Source organism: Mesoplodon densirostris, chromosome 9 (assembly GCF_025265405.1).
Source record: "Mesoplodon densirostris isolate mMesDen1 chromosome 9, mMesDen1 primary haplotype, whole genome shotgun sequence".
Classification (NCBI taxonomy): Eukaryota; Metazoa; Chordata; class Mammalia; order Artiodactyla; family Ziphiidae; genus Mesoplodon; species Mesoplodon densirostris.
This window is the reverse complement of record NC_082669.1, coordinates 49,783,301-49,802,651: the sequence shown is the minus strand read 5'-3', so window position 1 is coordinate 49,802,651 and position 19,351 is coordinate 49,783,301.

Sequence of the window (19,351 nt, the reverse complement as noted above, 5' to 3'; positions counted from 1 at the left end):
GCAAATGGCTGGAAACTAGAACAACTTAGAGGCTTCTTCATGTATATCATCTGGGACTTGAGCTCAAATGGCATCAAGGCTGGATTTAGCCAGTTCTGTTGATAAGGGCACTTCTTTATGGATTCTCAATATGGTGTAGGCTTCTCACCCCATGGTAACTGAGTTTTAAGAGGGAGCATCCTAAAGAGAGTTTCCAGAGAGCAAGTATTCCAAAAGAACCCAGCAGAAGCACATGGCCTTTTCTGAACAAACCTCAGAAGTGCTGAAGTATCATTTCCACGGTATTACATTGTTCTAAGAAATCACAAGCCAACACAGATTCAAAGGGAGGAGTATAGACTCCAAGTCTTACTGAGAGGGAGGTCTAAAAATGTGTCATAGTTAAACAAACTGCAACAGTTTGTTTATTAAAGTTCATAAAATAAAACCTGGATTTCTTGCCATACACCACCAAAAAATAAAAGAAAGGAAAAAAAGAAAAATGCCCATTAAAATTTTATTTATTTGCTGAGTTCTTGCTTACTATAGGCCAAGGACCTTATATGCCAGTTATTGCTCCTCTGTCAAAATCTCAGCTTTGTATTGCTTTTCAGGAAGCCAACCATCATCATCACCCTCTAAATCTAGGGAAGGTATCCTGTCTCTGTGTTCCCTTTAACACCCTGTTCTGTCCTCATTATTTAAAATGAATAGTACCTTCCCTGTTCCTCTCTAGGCCCTAAGTTCTGCAGTGACAGTTCAATTCCTTTAACTAGTAGTTATACAGATCCCTCTATTTGTAGAAGAACCAGGATTAAAAATCAGGTCTTGGTGGTGTTTCTGCCTTAATTTATGGCTTTCTATAGCTAAAGATCAATAAACATGTTGAGTTTTGACTTTATAGTCTCTTAAATCACTTATAAAAATATTTGTTTTGCAAACAAGTATACCAAATGTAATGTAGTGTTTTGTTTTGTTTAATTGTGCTATCTTGACTAAGTTTTGAAGTCCTGGCTAGAGACCGTTCAGTCTCTCTTCTTGACATGGAATATTATTCAGTCTTAAAAAGGAAATAAATTCTGCCATTTACAACTACATGGATGAATTTGTGGGGCATTATGCTAAGGGAAATAAGCCAGACACAGAAAGACAAATCCTGTAGGATCTCAAATAAATGTGAAATCTAAAAAAAGGCAGACTCATAGAATCAGAGAGTAGAAGTGGTGGTAGCCAGAGTTTGGGGGGTAGGAAAAATAGAGGAGATGTTGGTCAAAGGGTACAAACTCAGTTACACAATGAATAAGTTTTCAGGGTCTAGTGTATAGCATGGTGATTATAGTTAATAATACTATATTGTATATTTGAAATTTGTTAAGAGAATAGGTCTTAAGTGTTCTTACCATACACACCCATACAAACTAACTAAAAAAAGTATCTGTTTTTACTTGGGAGCTAACTAACAGATAGATACATATAAGCAGAGAAACATATTGTTCCAAAATAAAATATTTATTGGGTACCATTTATGTAACAGGGATAATCAGAGGTACTGGAGAGCACGGCCATGACACCTACAGTTTACAGATGACCTGAAATCCCTGCTTAAATATATTTGATCCAAGCTTTGGTCACCTTATAAGTACTCTCCTCATCCACAAGCAAAGAAACTATCATGAGAACCATAAAAATGTTACTACAACTGGATGACCAAGAGAAACTGTTAGGAAAAAAAAGGTGAAACTCCAGTGACCAAAACAAAATGTTCATGATGCAGGACATCTACAATTCCATTTTCTAATCTCCAGTATATTAAACTGTACTTACTTCTCCAGCTTGAAAATATTGTTTGTTCTCACTTGTACTTTAAAAAAATGGTCCATTTAAATCTATTCCTTTTTCCTAAGGCAGTGGAATATTAAATCTGGAGAGGTGATTTTAAAAAGGCTGAAAACCATTGTTTTAGAAAATTAGCAGAGAGTGTCTGTTCCTCTCAAGCATATGTAGGATCCAGAGTGAGCCTCGCCCAAATGTGCCACTTTTGTCTAAGGATTGTTTTGAACTAAAGGCAATTAAGACCTTGCAAATTCAAGAGAAACTACTGCTCTTCCCTTAAATATCAAGAAGAATTTAAATTGGAGATTTTTCCCAGAAAAGAGTTATTGCCAGAGATAAATTTTATCTAAGAGGCACCATCTATACTGCAGGGCAAACACCTAATTACTAAACATCTCCTCTTCTTCCTATTGTCCTGTGAATGACCCTCCTGTCCTCAGAAGTCCAAGGGCCCCATTCCATGCCTTAGCTCAGGATGGCGTATATACCTCATTTTGCCTTTTTATCTCTGAATAAATAGGCAAAATGCGTGTGGGCTTCCCATACGCATGAAATTAAATTTGATTTTCTCCTATTACTCTGTCTCAAGTCAATTTAATTCTTAGACCAGCCAAAAGAACCTAGAAGGACAGAGGAAAGCATTCTTCCTCACTGACACATACATGTCAAATATAATTTGTATTTTAAAAATGACTTTTGCTCCATCATTATTTATTATCAATTTTTCTATGATTAGCATTTGATTCACTCAATCTAATATGAATTTATATTATTTTCTCATAAATGATATATAAATCAATATATAACAAGGTATTCACAAAACAAAAGGAAGAAAGAGAGAAAGGAGAGAAAGAAAGAAAGAAAGAAAGAAAGGAAGGAAGGAAGGAAGAAAGAAAGAAGAAAGAAAGAAAGAAAAAGAAGAAAGAAAAGGAAAAGAATATGGGAGTGCTCATCTTTCCTGTTGATAAACAAAATATTTAAAATACTCCAGCTGGTATTCAGTTGCAGAGTCATCCATTATGTCATAGCACATTACATTAAAAGATTATGACAATTTTTTTTAAGTAAGCAGAGAAACATACATAGAAATGAAAAACTAGGAGAAAAAAATGGATTTAAATCTTTTGGGGGGAAGTCATACAGAAAGGAGAAAAAAGCACACTGCTTTCACCATTGATTTTAAGCAGCTGCTGCCTGAGTGATTAGAGCACAGCCATTCCTTGAGCTGCAGATGAAAATTTCCATATGCAAACTGAGTGGTTGCAAATACTTTCATTACTTTTACGGTTATTTTGTAACCTCAAGCTCATATTTTCTGATTGTCTGCACTATGGCTTTAGCCAAATGTCTGGGTTTTACTGGAGGTAAAGTTCAGAAACAAAGAGGTCAAGCATTTACTGAGTGACTTAATAAAAACAAGGACAGCTCCAGAGCACCCCCCTTTACACAGGGCTCAAGACTACTTCAAAGAAACAGGAAGGTGGGGGAAGGTCTGCACCCACATGCCAATTAGGTCTCACTTAAAATAACTCTACCTATTAATATCTTGAAAATGTCCCAAATTGTGACACTAATAAATTCCTAATTTGGTTTAATAATGTCCTCAGAAATACAAAGATGCTTTATTTGAAAGACACAGTCCTATAAACTTGATGAAAGAATGGAAATCAACTCAAGAAGACATAAGAAAAATTGAGTCTTTCTCTACATTCACTTTCATCCACTATTTCTTGCACTCATTCATTCATTCATTTATTCAGCAAACATTATTTGGGGGGAAACTTGAAGCATGGTGGGCACTCATTATTAGTTATTGAACCGATAAATGAGTGAAAAGTAAATGCTTCAATGATACATTTACCTCTAGGGTGTTATTTCTTAGGCTTCATGGAAGCCATTTCTTAAACAAAATTTATCCTGTTAAATAAATCTACATAAAAATCTAAGTTTTGATAAGGATAAATTAATGATGACTATTTGCCTTAGGAAAAAAATTAATTGTACAAAATGATTCACTATAGGAATCATTTAAATGGTGGGCTGCTATTCTATGCAAAATAATAATTCATATAAAATGAAAAATAATTTTCCTTTATGGCAGAATTTCCCTAGCCTTTTCCTCAGAAGGCCTATTCCATTAATATTTAACTTCACGTGAGCAAGAAATTTTACTTAAGACAACCTGTTTGAATAACTGATCTTAAAAGAGTCCATCTTCTGAGGTCTTTGCTTTGCATGATGAGATGTCTATAATTGCAGGCAGAGCAGGATTACTTAAAACAATAGAAGAGATTAAAGAGGCTTTGGGAGATAATATAGAGGATGAAGACAGTAAAGTAGGGAGAAAATAATGAAAGAGAACTAAATGCCTACAATGGGGATTTAATGCAATGAATTATGTGGCAAGTCGTTACTTCTCAGTCTTGTTTGTGAGAGGTTGGAAATTCTGGGAGATACAACTAAGATCTTAGTCTGCCCTCAGAGTGTATATAGGTGAGAGCAGACTGCTCCCAAAAGAACTCAATGTAAAATGCACACGTAAATCATAGTTTATGCTCTGATCAGTTCACCAAATGTTATTAAACACCTACTAATGTCAGACATAGGGAGGTTCTACAAATACACAAATAGAAGAATCTCTGCCTTTGTAGAAATGACAAGCATAAACAAAATCATGAACTAACCAAGTTTCGACAGTACACAAATGTATCATACAAAGTTCTAGAAAAGTGTCTTTTTTAGAAGTAACTCAGATTTTCTGAGGAGATAAGAAAAAATCAAAGAGGTAACATTAAGTTCAGTCTCAGTAAAAGAATTGTAGAACTGACAAATTAAGGAAACAAAAAATAGAGAAATGGATAAGGTTCATGTAGGAAGGTTCTAAGAAGTGAAAGAGACAAACAGGAAAGAATGAGGGGATGAAAGGCTCCACAGAGCTGGAGAATGACAAGTGGTTATGCAAATGTGAAGCACAGGATGCAAGCATTCAAATGTGAGATGAGATCAAGTCAAACAGAAACAGAGTAATGAAGGTTTTATGTAGTGTGTGCTACAAAATCTTAACTTCAATTCTTCATGAAAAAGCATGATCATAGAATAAAATGAGTTCTGGGTAATGGGCTAAAACCTATGATCACATGAAGGGGAGAGTCTTGACAAATGTTCCCGCTCCAATGAATGAGGGAGAAAAGAAGTGTCTGATTCTCCCACGTTCACAACTCAGAGATTCCTATTAAAATTAAGCTGCTTTCTTGTAATTAGAAGAGTTGCTTCCTATTCATCAAACATTTACATGCTCAGAACTTCACATATATGTATTGTCATACAGATCCATAGCACTATAGCCTGTAAAGGAACAAAGTATGTCAGTTCATAGTATAGAGGACTGTGTACTGCTGGATAGGAAGTGACTCTAAGGTACCTGAATGCAGCTTTGGAAAATTATTTAGTTTCCTTACTTTTATCTTCACGGACCTAATTTAGGTTGTTTATTTTTAGATTCTTTTTACTGTCATCTTAATGATCAGGCACTGTAGAAAGAAAAAATTATTCTGACACTTGTTAAAACAGTAATGACAACATTACTCAAGACTATCGCAATAGAGGAGAGAGATCAGGCTCAACTTTGAATACAATGATATGTGGAAATTTATAGCCAAGGAGCAGAGTAAAATTACTAAGAATAGACATCATAGGTGAGGGATTCTTGCTAAGTGAACTGTCAGAATTCTTGCTAAAGAGAGGCCAGGACTTCTATATCACAGGTGGGGCGTGAGGAATTTAATCAAATATTAGAGTGATCAGACATCAGTGGTGGGGTAATTCTCTACAAACTGACCTAGCCAGATTCTTGCTAAAATGGGGCCATACATGTCTGACAAAGACAGGATGACACAGAAAGTCAAGGTCAAGGCCTATTCAAAAAGAGGCCTCAGAAGAGCCTAACTAAAGTTTGGTCAAGGTCAAGCTGCATTGGGGTGAGCTATAGCAAGCTTTGCTCTGTCTGTTATGCAGATCTGGATAAGACACTCCAGATAAAATGAGATGAAATTCAAAAATCTGCTAAATTGCACACAGCCACTAGGGAGTGAAAGGCTTCTGTACATAACACATCTTTGATCTCATGTGTGTACTAGTTGTGATCAAGCAAAGAAGACATCAGACACTTCAACCTTTATGCCAAAACTATATAAATATTTTTTATCCTTTTCTTCTATATAAGGTTTTTTTCCTGCTTCTTTTTGTTTCTAAAGCATATTTTCTAGTTAATATTAAACAATGCTTTATACAAAAAGATAAAAACAATTCTTTTTTTCTTTTTTCTTTTTTTTTTTTTTTTTTTTCTTTTTGCGGTATGTGGGCCTCTCACTGTTGTGGCCTCTCCCGCTGCGGAGCACAGGCTCCGAATGCGCAGGCCCAGCGGCCATGGCTCACGGGCCCAGCCGCTCCACGGCATATGGGATCCTCCCAGACCGGGGCACGAACCCGTATCCCCTGCATCGGCAGGCGGACTCTTAACCACTGCGCCACCAGGGAGGCCCAAAAACAATTCTTTTTAAGTAGCTGTAATTGCCTGTTAAGTTTCAGGAGGAAAGCTCACCTTTAGTTATCCAATCAAATTCAACTTATTAATACTTTCATGCTACATGGAATATACTTTCTTGCTAGGGTCCATAGACCACTTTTAAAGAAGAAAATTAATAAATTCTAAAAGTATAAATTTATCAGACTGTATTCTTCACTTATAACACAGTTTTAAACAAAACCCACCAAAAAAAGCACAGAGCAGTGACAAAGTCCATATGCATGTTTTTAGATATGCTTTGTACATTCCTCCATTCTCTGCAAAAATTTTAATTTTTAAAGTTTATCTGGGTATCTTTTTCCAAATTAGCACTTAGATGTCTTTAAAAGCAATCCCACCAAGGGGAGGAAAGTTGGGGGGGATGAACTGGGAGATTGGTATTGACATATATACACTAATATGTGTAAGATGGATAACTAAAAAGAACCTGCTGTATTAAAAATAAAATAAAAGGGCTTCCCTGGTGGTGTAGTGGTTGAGAGTCTGCCTGCCGGTGCGGGGGCGTGGGTTCGAGCCCCAGTCTGGGAGGATCCCGCGTGCCGCAGAGCAACTGGGCCCGTGAGCCACAGTTGCTGGGCCTGCGTGTCTGGAGCCTGTGCTCCACAACAAGAGAGGCCGCGATAGTGAGGGGCCTGCACACCACGATAAAGAGTGGCCTCCGTTTGCCGCAACTGGAGAGAGCCCTCGCGCAGAGGCGAGGACCCAACACAGCCATAAATAAATAAATAAAAACTAACCACTCACCACCTTAAAGTACACAATTCAGTGTTTTTAAAAAAAAAAATTTTAAATAAAAAATAATAATAATAAAATAAAATAATTTTTTTTAGAAAAAGCAATCCCAAATAATTAACAGAAAACACAATCAGAGGCATAGGGACTTTGTGGTCACTCTCACAAACATAAAAACAGTCTTTTAAGTAAATACTATTTAAGTATTTTTTAGTATTTAAGTAAATACTAACTTGCAAAAAAAATTTTTAATGCAATGAAAGATGATTTTAATATACTGGAACAAAAATCTTAAATAATCAATTAACAAGAAACATGGCCAAACTGTTTTACATTTTGCATGTTAGAGTTAAGGGAAAATGAATAATAAGCTAAGCACCCAGCTAAATAATTTCAATGACTATAATAATCCAAAGGAAGCCATGAGGAAGTATATAATGAACATAAAAGCACACAGACTTGTCAAACTTCCCTGCAATGTCTTCATATTACATCAAACAGAAGGTGTCACCTTCTTGGCATTATATATCAAAGTAATCAAATTCTGGACAAAATCCTGACAAAGTGATTATAACATTCATTGAAAAGACGAAACACCTGTTTTTTGAAATACATTCTCTTTCCTTAGCTCCAATGATATAATGTTCTCCTCATTTTTCTCCACATCTTATCATATTTTCTTCGGTTTTAAACATTGGAGTTCCTCATGTACATGTACTAGGCCATTTCCAGACTCAGTTCATAGAAAATACCCTTTAAGTTATGCTTTAATCTATTTCTAAAATCCTATGAATTGCTAATGCATTCTTCAGTGAAACCTCTTGTATGTGCCAACACTATATTCCAGTCTGCTCAATGACTCCACAAGCACATCATAAAAGCTTGTTAAGCTGATGAGTCCAAAATTGAATTCATCTATTTCCCAATAGCTGCTTGAATATGGTTCCTTATCTCAATTAGCGGACATTTGTTCCTATTCAAAATATTCATTGGACCAAATGTCCTGCAAGGTCTTATCTCTGTAGAGTTTACCATAATGCCATCCAGTTTCACAAAGGATCCCACATCACTCTGGCCACCTTCCTCTCATTCAACCTCATTGGAAAATTCAACATCAAAGCATTTGGTTTCACCTCCTGAATATATTTTAAATTTATCCAATTCTCTTCATTTCTTCCACCAATTTAGGCCAAGTCACTACTATCTTTCACCTGAATTCTTCCATACCCTTCTGACTGACCTGTCTCTTTCAATTTTCTTCTTCCAAATAATTCTTCATGCCACATACCAGAGTGGGATCAGACTCCTCTAAGACTCTCACATTACTTTAAGGGAAATACCAAAATTCTTAACTTGGCCTGTATGTCTCTGTGTGGTCCATCTACTTCCACTCTCTACTATTTTGTCTTAAACTGTGTGCCCATACTATCTGTTGTAGCTACACTAGCCTTTAATCAGTGCTTAAACAACCCACATAGCTTCCATTGCATGGCCATTGACTCAGTTAGGTTTTCTCCAAATTCTTGTCTAGGAGTTTTATCGTTTGGGGTTTACATTTAGGTCTATGATCCATTTTGAGTTAGTTTTTTTTTTTAAATGCTAATTTTACCAAAGGAATAGAGAAAAAGAACTTCCCAATAGATTATGTGGCAAAAAATGAACTGAATATTAATAAAGAGAAAATAGACCTATTAAACATACAGAAAGATGTTCAATATAATAAATAAAAACTTTAAGAAACAAAGTATATAACATTTTTTACCTATGAAATTATTATAATGTCAGAAAAATCAGAAAACCCCATTTTGATGGACATATGGTGAAAGGAGCACTCTGTTAGTACTATTTGGAAAGTCAGTTTTCAGTACAATGGAGAAAAGATAGCCTCTTCAAAAAGCGGTGCTGGGAAAACTGGACAGCTACCTGTAAAAGAATGAAATTAGAACACTCCCTAACACCATATACAAAAATAAACTCAAAATGTTTTAAAGACCTAAATGTAAGGCCAGACACTATAAAACTCTTAGAGGAAAACATAGGGAGAACACTCTAGGACATAAATCAGAGCAAGATCCTTTTTGACCCACCTACTAGAGAAATGGAAATAAAAATAAACAAGTGGAATCTAATGAAACTTAAAAGCTTTTGCACAGCAAAGGGAACCATAAACAAGATGAAAAGACAACCCTCAGAATGGGAGAAAAAATTTGCACATGAGGCAACTGACAAAGGATTAATCTCCAAAATTTACGAGCAGCTCATGCAGCTCAATATCAAAAAAACAAACAACCCAATCCAAAAATGGGCAGAAGACCTAAATAGACATTTCTCCTAAGAAGATATACAGATTGCTAACAAACACATGAAAGGATGCTCAAGATCACTAATCATTAGAGAAATACGAATCAAAACTACAATGAGGTATCACCTCACACCAGTCAGAATGGCCATCATCAAAAAATCTAGAAACAATAAATGCTGGAGAGGGTGTGGAGAAAACGGAACCCTCTTGCACTGTTGGTGGGAATGCAAATTGATACAACCACTATGGAGAACAGTATGGAGGTTCCTTATAAAACTAAAATTAGAACTACCATATGACCCAGCAATCCCACTACTGGGCATATACCCTGAGAAAACCATAATTCAAAAAGAGTCATGTGCCACAATGTTCATTGCAGCTCTATTTACAATAGCCAGGACGTGGAAGCAACCTAAGTGTCCACTGACAGATGAATGGATAAAGAAGATGTGGCATATATATACAATGAAATATTACTCAGCCATAAAAAGAAACGAAATTGAGTTATTTGTAGTGAGGTGGATGGACCTAGAATCTGTCATACAGAGTGAAGTAAGTCAGAAAGAGAAAAACAAATACTGTATGCTAACACATATATATGGAATCTAAAAAAAAAAAAAAAAAAAAAGGTCTGAAGAACCTAGAGGCAGGACAGGAATAAAGATGCAGATGTAGAGAATGAACTTGAGGACACGGGGAGTGGGAAGGGTAAGCTGGGATGAAGTGAGAGAGTGGAATGGACATATATACCCTACCAAATGTAAAATAGATATCTAATGGGAAGTAGCCGCATGGCACAGGGAGATCAGCTCAGTGCTTTGTGTCCACCTAGACGGGTGGGATAGGGAGGGTGGGAGGGAAGAGTTATGGGGATATATGTATATGTATAGCTAATTCACTTTGTTATAAAGCAGAAACTAACACACCATTGTAAAGCAATTACACTCCAATAAAGATGTTTAAAAAGAAATCTTAAAATATACACTCCCATTCATTCAGCAATTCCAGTTCTGGAAATCCCTCCTGAGTGATCCTATATACTGAAATAGATAAATGCTTGAATTTATTTTTCAAAGTGGTATTTAAAATACAGAATTTGGAAACAACTTAGATATTCAATAATAGGGAACTGACTTATTAAATTATCACATATTCTAACAGGGAAGTGACTTAAGTTATGACATAGTCATATAATAAATACACATTTTAAAATAAATAAAAATTTAGTCTTTATTTTCAAGTAGTAAATAGGAGAAATTCCTACATTTAATCTAAATTAAATGCAAAAGCAGAATGAAAAATTATTTAAATCATATGATTGCCTCTATTTAAGCCATCATCACTAAATCCACCACCCATATGAACATCTTTATGCCATACATTCTTTAAGTACAACAAAACTGCTAGTGTTTGCATTGGATTCAATAATTAGATGTGGTTTTATTTTTATTTATACAAATTCCAGAAAAGGGAGAGGCATTTCCTCTCTTTCTCATGGAAAACAGTATATTCTGGATCATCATGTACTTGAATTTATTATGTGGCCAGTATTTCTAAGACTCTATCCAAAAAAGGCTTTCAGTTACTAAAAATATAAAAGGACATCACTTTAGTTTGTATCAGTTAGAAAGTGGTCTCACATGAGAAAATAATTTTATTTTTTTTATTTTATTTATTTATTTTTTTTGCGGTATGCGGGCCTCTCACTGTTGTGGCCTCCCCCGTTGCAGAGCACAGGCTCCGGATGCGCAGGCTCCGGACGCGCAGGCTCAGCGGCCATGGCTCACGGGCCCAGCCACTCCGCGGCATATGGGATCCTCCCAGACCGGGGCACAAACCCGTATCCCCTGCATCGGCAGGCGGACTCCCAACCACTTGCGCCACCAGGGAGGCCCGAGAAAATAATTTTAATTTCAACTTAGTAATGAAAGATCTAGGAACATTTATCATAATTTATAGATAATAATATTAACAGCTGAAATGTGTTGAGACAATTGTGTTACATTCCTTACATGCATTTCTTCATTGAATCTGCACACAACCACAAGAGATAAAATACTATTATAATCCCCCTATTATTAGTGAGGTCACTGAGTCACAGAGAAATTAGGTAATGTATACAGGGTCACAAAAATGGCTATTGAAATAAATACCCATGACACACTGAAAGCATTCAGTTTTCAGAACTAATATGTCTATAAACTTTTTAGTTTATATTTCTTCATAAATGATGTACTAACAATTATCAACATCCCCTTTGAACAGATGAATATTCTTGGATGTATTCCTGCATTGAGTTCCAAAACTGGGACTGCAAACAGATTTCCTGACTCCTGTTCCTGTAGTTTACTCACTAGGCTCTGATGAGCTGGATAAGCTCTCTTGCAAACTAAGATGAATCCTGCTACGTTGCACAGCTGGTACTCAAAAATGTCACTGTTGATTAGATATTTTTAGTCATTTAATTTTTGCTCTATAAGCTAGATTTCACTTCTCCTTCATGACTGACACATATTGTTTCTGTCTTTTTCTTCTGTCCATATTTTTCTTTAGGGGATTCAGTATAAGAAACATGACATGTTATTTTTAATAATACCTCATCTGCAGAAGGAAAGCAGTGAGAATAAAGGCAGAGTTACCCACTAAAAATATTGCTTTAGTTAACTTATCCCAAATTGAGTTAATTTTGTAAAATGTTTGTTCCAAGCTTATAAAAAAGAAAAACCCTAAATCTGAAGTCTAAGTAGCAATGTAGAATAAAAGCATTATAACTTAATAGATTCATATAGGAAAATGTGAAGAAAACTCCAAAACCTTACAAAGGAATATTCTGTTTTTTCAACAAATATCTGGACACTTATTATGTGCCAAAAGTCATAGCTGAGAGTTTCACTTGTGGGAATACATGATGCTTTGGGTAAGAAGAGGGCACAATTTGGATTCATATATCAATTTTATTAAAAAGGAAGAAAATAGTCATTTCAATTCCATAATACTAAACTCAATATGCATCATACTATGAAACAGGATACGTTTTATAAGTAAATATGACTAAAGAAGTTGAAATAAATTGAATAAAATTTATATTCTCTTGATTTGAATCTCACTTTTTCATACAATGTACAATTTTCAATGTACATTTCAATGCACATTGTTTGGTAGGAAATAATAATAACCAGTAAATCTTCAGAAAATATTTATAACTGTCAGAAACACTACTCTCAGCTAATCATTTTCATTTTTATATATAACCTTAGTCACTTTTATGATTTAAAAGAATGCTCATTGTAAACAAGTCAAATAATATATAAACCTTCAATATGAAAACCATATCTTGATACCAGAGTAAAATCACTTTATATACTATCACATGTATATGTATGTTTATTTCCATGAATAACATATATATAAGCACATAAACATTTATAGTATATGACAGACACTGAACTAAGGATTTACATTTATTATCTAATATAATCTTCACAATATTACAAAAACCCTGTGAGCTAGGAAACTTTGACAATATCCACAGAGTTCTCCACAATCTTTAAAAATTTAACAGAAAAAAAGGGATAACTGAGGCAATGTAACCTCATAATTTTATAATTTATTTAACAAAGTAGTCTATTCAGTTTATATATATATGTGTATATATATATATATACACATATATATATACATATGAAGGTTTTGATAAATAAAATCTCAATTTAAAAAGGCTAGGGAATCTATAGATGAGGGTCATCCCTCATCACCCTTTAGTTCAGCTCACAAATTATATGAAACACTTCAATGAACTTTATTATACTGCTGTACTGAGCAGGTAAAAATGGAAAAATGCTTATTATGCTTTATGAAATAAAAAGAAACTTTTGTTGCATCTTCCTAACGCTTTCAATATGATTTGTAATCCTTGATATTCATCTGATACTTCTGTCCTCATGATAATCATAAGCAAAAAGTAAATGACAGTGCTTGTTTTAGCTGCTGAAATTTCAGTGTGAAGCAGCGGAATGACATGGAACTAGATATTCTAACATTCCTCAATGAAACGCCTGAATTTGTGTTTCCATTTATATCAGGTTAGCACCTTTTCACGGAAAGCATTGGCTCTTCCAGCTCCACCCCTACCAAAAGTCACCTACACCAAATTAAATATGTGCGAAGTCTTCCCTTTTAAATCGAAATGAAACCAAGCTAGATCCCATGGCTATTACTATTTAACTCAAGTAATTATATACTTTCATTGGCCTCTGACTAGTGTTGGACCCAGGGCAGTTCAGAGTGGAAATAAGTCTCATTAATTCCTATTTCTATGGTTTGCTCCAAAAACTGTGGGATGGCAACATTTTTTTCCCCTGCTATTAACTAAAGCAAATCATACGGAGACTCCAATCTATTTTGCCATTTAAATGATCTACTATTGCCAGAATAAATGGATTAGAGAAACATTAATCAACTATATTCAGCACCACCACCTAATCTTGCTACACACCCCAGACAAATGGATTCTTATTCCCTCTGGCTGGGTAGCAGAACAATCTTCAACAATTGGGACCATTGCTACTCAGTCCTTCTTTTAGTCTCATCTCACTTTGCATTGAATATTCAGTACTTAAGAATAAGGTCCTCTGAGCTACTGTTGCCAGAGAAATGTTTCATGATGTTACATAGGAAGTGTTAAGTTTGATTCATTTTACCTCACTGCATGTTATATATCACACTGACCAGTAGAAGTATATGAACTACGTATGTAATATTCCATTTCCTAGTAGCCACATTAAAGAAAGTAAAAGGGAAGAGGTGAAATTAATTTTAATAATAATTTTTATTTAACCCAATGTATCCAAAATATTAACATTTCAACATGTAATCAATATAAAAAACTGTTAATGAGATATTTATATTCATTTTTATACTAAGTCTTTAAAATCTGATACTTATTTTTCACTTACAGCACATCTCAATTCAGACCAGTCACATTTCAAATATTCAAAAGCCACATATGGCTAGTGGCTGTCATGTTAGACAATGTGTCTGTCTGTCTATCTATCTATCTACCTATCATCTATATCACCTTAAGTCCTCTCTAGAACAGGATAAAACAACTATTTAAAGTATTTTAAAAAAAGAAACAATAGCTAATATTTGTGTGGCAGGTAATAGTTTGCTAAATATTCTAATATATACAAATATATTTGATCTACAAATTAGCACCATTGTTTTTTGGCTATATCATAGTAATTCGTAAGGTAGAAAGTGTGATATATGTGTACAAGAGAAAATTAAAGTTTATTTAGACCTAAAATTGACAGTAGCTATTTCTCCATTGAAAGATGAATTACATTATACATAATTTATATAATTAGAAGGTAAATAAATCTTTATACCAGCTTCACCCCTTAGAAAGACATAAAAATATAATTCCAAAAAACTACTAGAGCTCAACAATGAATTTGGTGAAGTTGCAGGACACAAAATTAATATACAGAAATTTGTTGCATTCTATACATGAACAAAAAACTATCAGAGAAACTAAGGAAACAATCCCATTTACAATCACATCAAAAAGGATAAAATATCTAGGAATAAACCTACCAAAGAAGGTAAAAGACCTGTACTCAGAAAACTATAAGATGCTGATGAAAGAAATCAAAAATGATGCAAACAGATGGAAAGATATACTATGTTCTTGGATTGGAAGTATCAGTATTGTCAGGAGGACTATATCCAATGCAAACTACAGAGTCAATGCAATCTCTATCAAAATACCAAGCAGATTTTTCACAGAACTAGAACAAATAATTTTAAAATTTGTATGGAAACACAAAATATCCTGAATAGCTAAAACAATCTTGAGAAAGAAGAAGTGGAGAAATCATGCTGCCTAACTTCAGACTATACTACTAAGCTACAGTCATCAAAGCAATACGGTACTGGCATAAAAACAGACACATAGATCAATGGAACAGAATAGAGAGCACAGAAAAAAACACATGGCACTTATGGTCAATTAATCTACACCAAAGGATGCAAATGTATAAAATGGGGGAAAGACAGTCTCTTCAATAAGTGGTGCTGGGAAAACTGAACAGCTACATGTAAAAAAATGGAATTAGAACATTCTTTAACAACATATACAAAAATAAACTCAAAATTGATTAAAGAATTAAATGTAAGACCAGTAATCGTAAACCTAACCATAAAACTCCTAGAAGAAAACATAGACAGTTATCCTAGAAGAACACTCTCTGACATAAATTGTAGCAGTATTTTTTTGTATCTCTCTCTTATGCAAAGGAAATAAAGCAAAGATAAACAAATGGGACCTAATTAAACTTAAAAGCTTTTGCACAGCAAAGGAAACCATCAACAAACAAAAAGACAACTTGCTGAATAGGAGAAAATATTTGCAAATGATATGACCGATAGGGGTTAATATCCAAAACATATAAACAGTTCATACAACTCAACATAAAAAAAAAAACAAAATTAAAAATGACAGAAGACCTGAATAGACATTTTTCCAAGGAAGACATACAGATGGCCAACTGGCACATGAGAAGATTCTCAACATCATTAATCATCAAAGAAATGCAAATTAAAACCACAATGAGATATATCACCTCACACCTGTCAGAATGGCTATCATCAAAAAAGACCACAAACAACAAATATTGGTGAGGATGTAGAGAAAAGGGAACACTCATGAACTGTTGCTGGGAATGTAAACTGGTGCAGCCACTGTGGAAAACAGTATGGAGGTTTCTCAAAAAACTAAAAATAGAACTATCATATAACCCAGCAATTCCACTCCTGGGTATATATCTGAGAAAAATGATAACACTAAATTGAGAAGATACACAAACCCTGATGCTCCTAGCAGCATTATTTACAATTGCCAAGATATGGAAGCAACTAAGTGTCCATCAACAGATGAATGGAGAAAAAGGTGCTATGTATATGTGTGTGTGTGTGTGTGTGTGTGTGTGTGTGTAAAATAGAATACTACTCAGCCATAAAAAAGAATGAAATTTTGCCATTTGCAAAACATGAATGGAATGGACTTGGAGGGTGTTATACTAAGTGAAATAAGTTAGAGAAAGACAAATACTGTATGATATCACTTATATGTGGAACCTAAAAAGTAAAACAAACTAATGAAATATAACAAAAAAGAAACAAGACTCACAGATATAGAAAACAAACTAGTGGTTACCAGTAGAGGGAGGGGTAGGGGAGTAAGGGGTATAAAATACTATGTATAAAATAAATAAGCTACAAGGATATAATGTAAAACACAGGAAATATAGCCAATATTTTATAATAACTATAAATGGAATATAACCTTTAAAAATTGTGCATTACTGGGCTTCACTGGTGGTGCAGTGGTTGAGAGTCCGCCTGCCCATGCAGGGGACACGGGTTCGTGCCCCGGTCCAGGAAGATCCCACATGCTGCGGAGCGGCTGGGCCCGTGAGCCATGGCCACTAAGCCTGCGCACCTGGAGCCTGTGCTCCGCAACGGGAGAGGCCACAACAGTGAGAAGCCCGCGTACCGCAAAAAAAAACAAAACAAAACAAAACTTGTGCATTACTATGTTGTACGCCTGAAATTTATATAATATGGTACGTCAACTAAATCTCAATAAAAAATAATATTACAAAAAATTACAATTCCAAGTTGATGCCTCTTTGTTCACCAAGGCATAGGAAGAAGTTCTGGATACTGTCCATAAACCCAGATAAGTCTGGAAACTGGAGTTGGAGAGGAATGGCTTGTTCTACATCAGAATGTGTGTTGTGGTTAGTTTGCTTGATTGATGGTGGGTGTTATTGCTCAGTAGAAGGGGCAGATGCCATAGGCATGACCAGAGGGCAAAGCTCATTTTGGCAAAAATATCCAAGGGGATTCTCAGAACCAGACCTCTTAGTCTTCTGTTCCTTGCCTTATTAATAAAAATAACTTCTCTCACTACTTTCACAAGAACTAACAAGTCCATATTGTTTCATTTTTTTAAATTCTCGTTTCTTATTAGAATATCTCTGTATATTACATGCCACATTATCTTTCTGCCTTTTTCCTCACCCATTTTTCTGGCCTTATTTTTTAATTGTTTTCTTTAGTCAAAGAGAACTCTGGTGTTAACAGGCTTCACTAATGATTGCCCACTATTACATTGTTTAAAATTATAATCGATTACATGAACTGCTGTAAGTTTTATTTGGTTTGGTTGTTGTTTTAAGTATCCAACCTCAGAGCAATTCTTCATCTAAACAAAAATAGAATATTTTCATAAAAAAACAGCAATAAGTGTATTGTTGCTCAACTCCTAGGAAATAGAATATTTTCATAAAAAACAGCAGTAAGTGTATAGTTGCTACCAGTTTCATAAGTCTCACTAATATGCTTACTTCATCCTTTCCTTTTATTTATTTTTAATTCTAGCTCTCTGTTATCACTTCCTCGAGCTCTGCTTTCAATATAGGAACTATAGAGATGCAATAGAGAACTAAAGAGATCCAAAACAAAACAAAAAAAGTTGCCATTTGCTATTTCTGCAGCCTGGGTTCCTCATTCTCATTTCCCTGTGGTTATTTAGCAACCATAAGACAGGTCTTTGAGAGCAAGCAAGGGTGGCAAGCTCTATAAAGGAACAGGTAGATTTCAGAATGATCTTGCAGGGTTTTATACCACATTAGAGCTGACCAGGACTGGAGTCTTCTCCCTGGTACCTTATTTTTGAAGGTATGGTGGCACGTAGGATTCCACTTGGTTATTGATCGACCTCTTAAGAAACCATGCTAATTGTAGCAAAAACACAGCTGTTGGCAAAGAGACACATACTGGCTCTGTGGGATTAGGACATAATTTTAGATTAGAACCTAAAGTGGAGGCCACACTTTCCAGGGATGAAACAAAGCAACCTTTTGGGGGAAATAAAAATAATATTAAAACTTAAGATTTTAAAAAAATCTAACATTAAAACAAGACTGATGTATTTAATATAAAAGATGACATATTGTATATATTTAATTTATTAACAAATATAAATATATTAAGGATGCCAGTTCAAAAATGTTCAACTGATGGGTTTGTGACCCATCAACAATCTTGGAAACCACTAGTTTTAAAGCTTATCCTTCTAACCGGATACTGTTAGTTAATACCCACCATAAAAACTGCTGAATTTTTAGTAGTTGGGAAAATTCAAGGCCAGTCCAATGGAATAGACAAAATGCACCCAAATTTTCAAAGAGGTGAACAAGTGAATGGAAATACTCTTTAGGGCTGTCTCTAGTTTGGTATAAATGCTTCATTTAGCTATTTATTACTTTCTTATAAACATATGACTAAGCTGTCTAAATCATTAGCAATTCTTTGGCTTCATAAAACTTGGAGCAATATTTAAAGAAACACAAAGAGCCAGAGCTGTTACATAACCCAGTCTCAACTAAATCAACTATTAATCTTTGACTCATTATACTTTGCTTTTTTTTCCTGTACTTCGGAAATCTTTTCTTTCTCTCACTGCTAAGCTTTTGAAACGCTCTAGACTTTTACTTTCCTCACAGTTTCCTAAAAGGCATTTTGTTTCTGATTAAAGAAGGTTCTTATAATTCCTTCTACTTCCATTATTAGATAAAAGTCATTGATGTCATAATTAAGGTGAACTGGTGTCTTCATCAATAATCTCCTACTGTGGTGATGTTTTGCTAATAATCTCTTGGGTGGCAATATGCTAACTACCTTTGTAAGAAATAGATTCCTTGATCTTTCTTCTTCGAGATCCAGGAACTAGAAAAGATAATTGGCTCAAATCACCCTATGTCATGAAAAACTAATATAATTTGTGATAAAATTCTAGTCCTGAAGAAGAATATTAAGCCACCAAAACACTTCTTTATTTTTATTAAAGA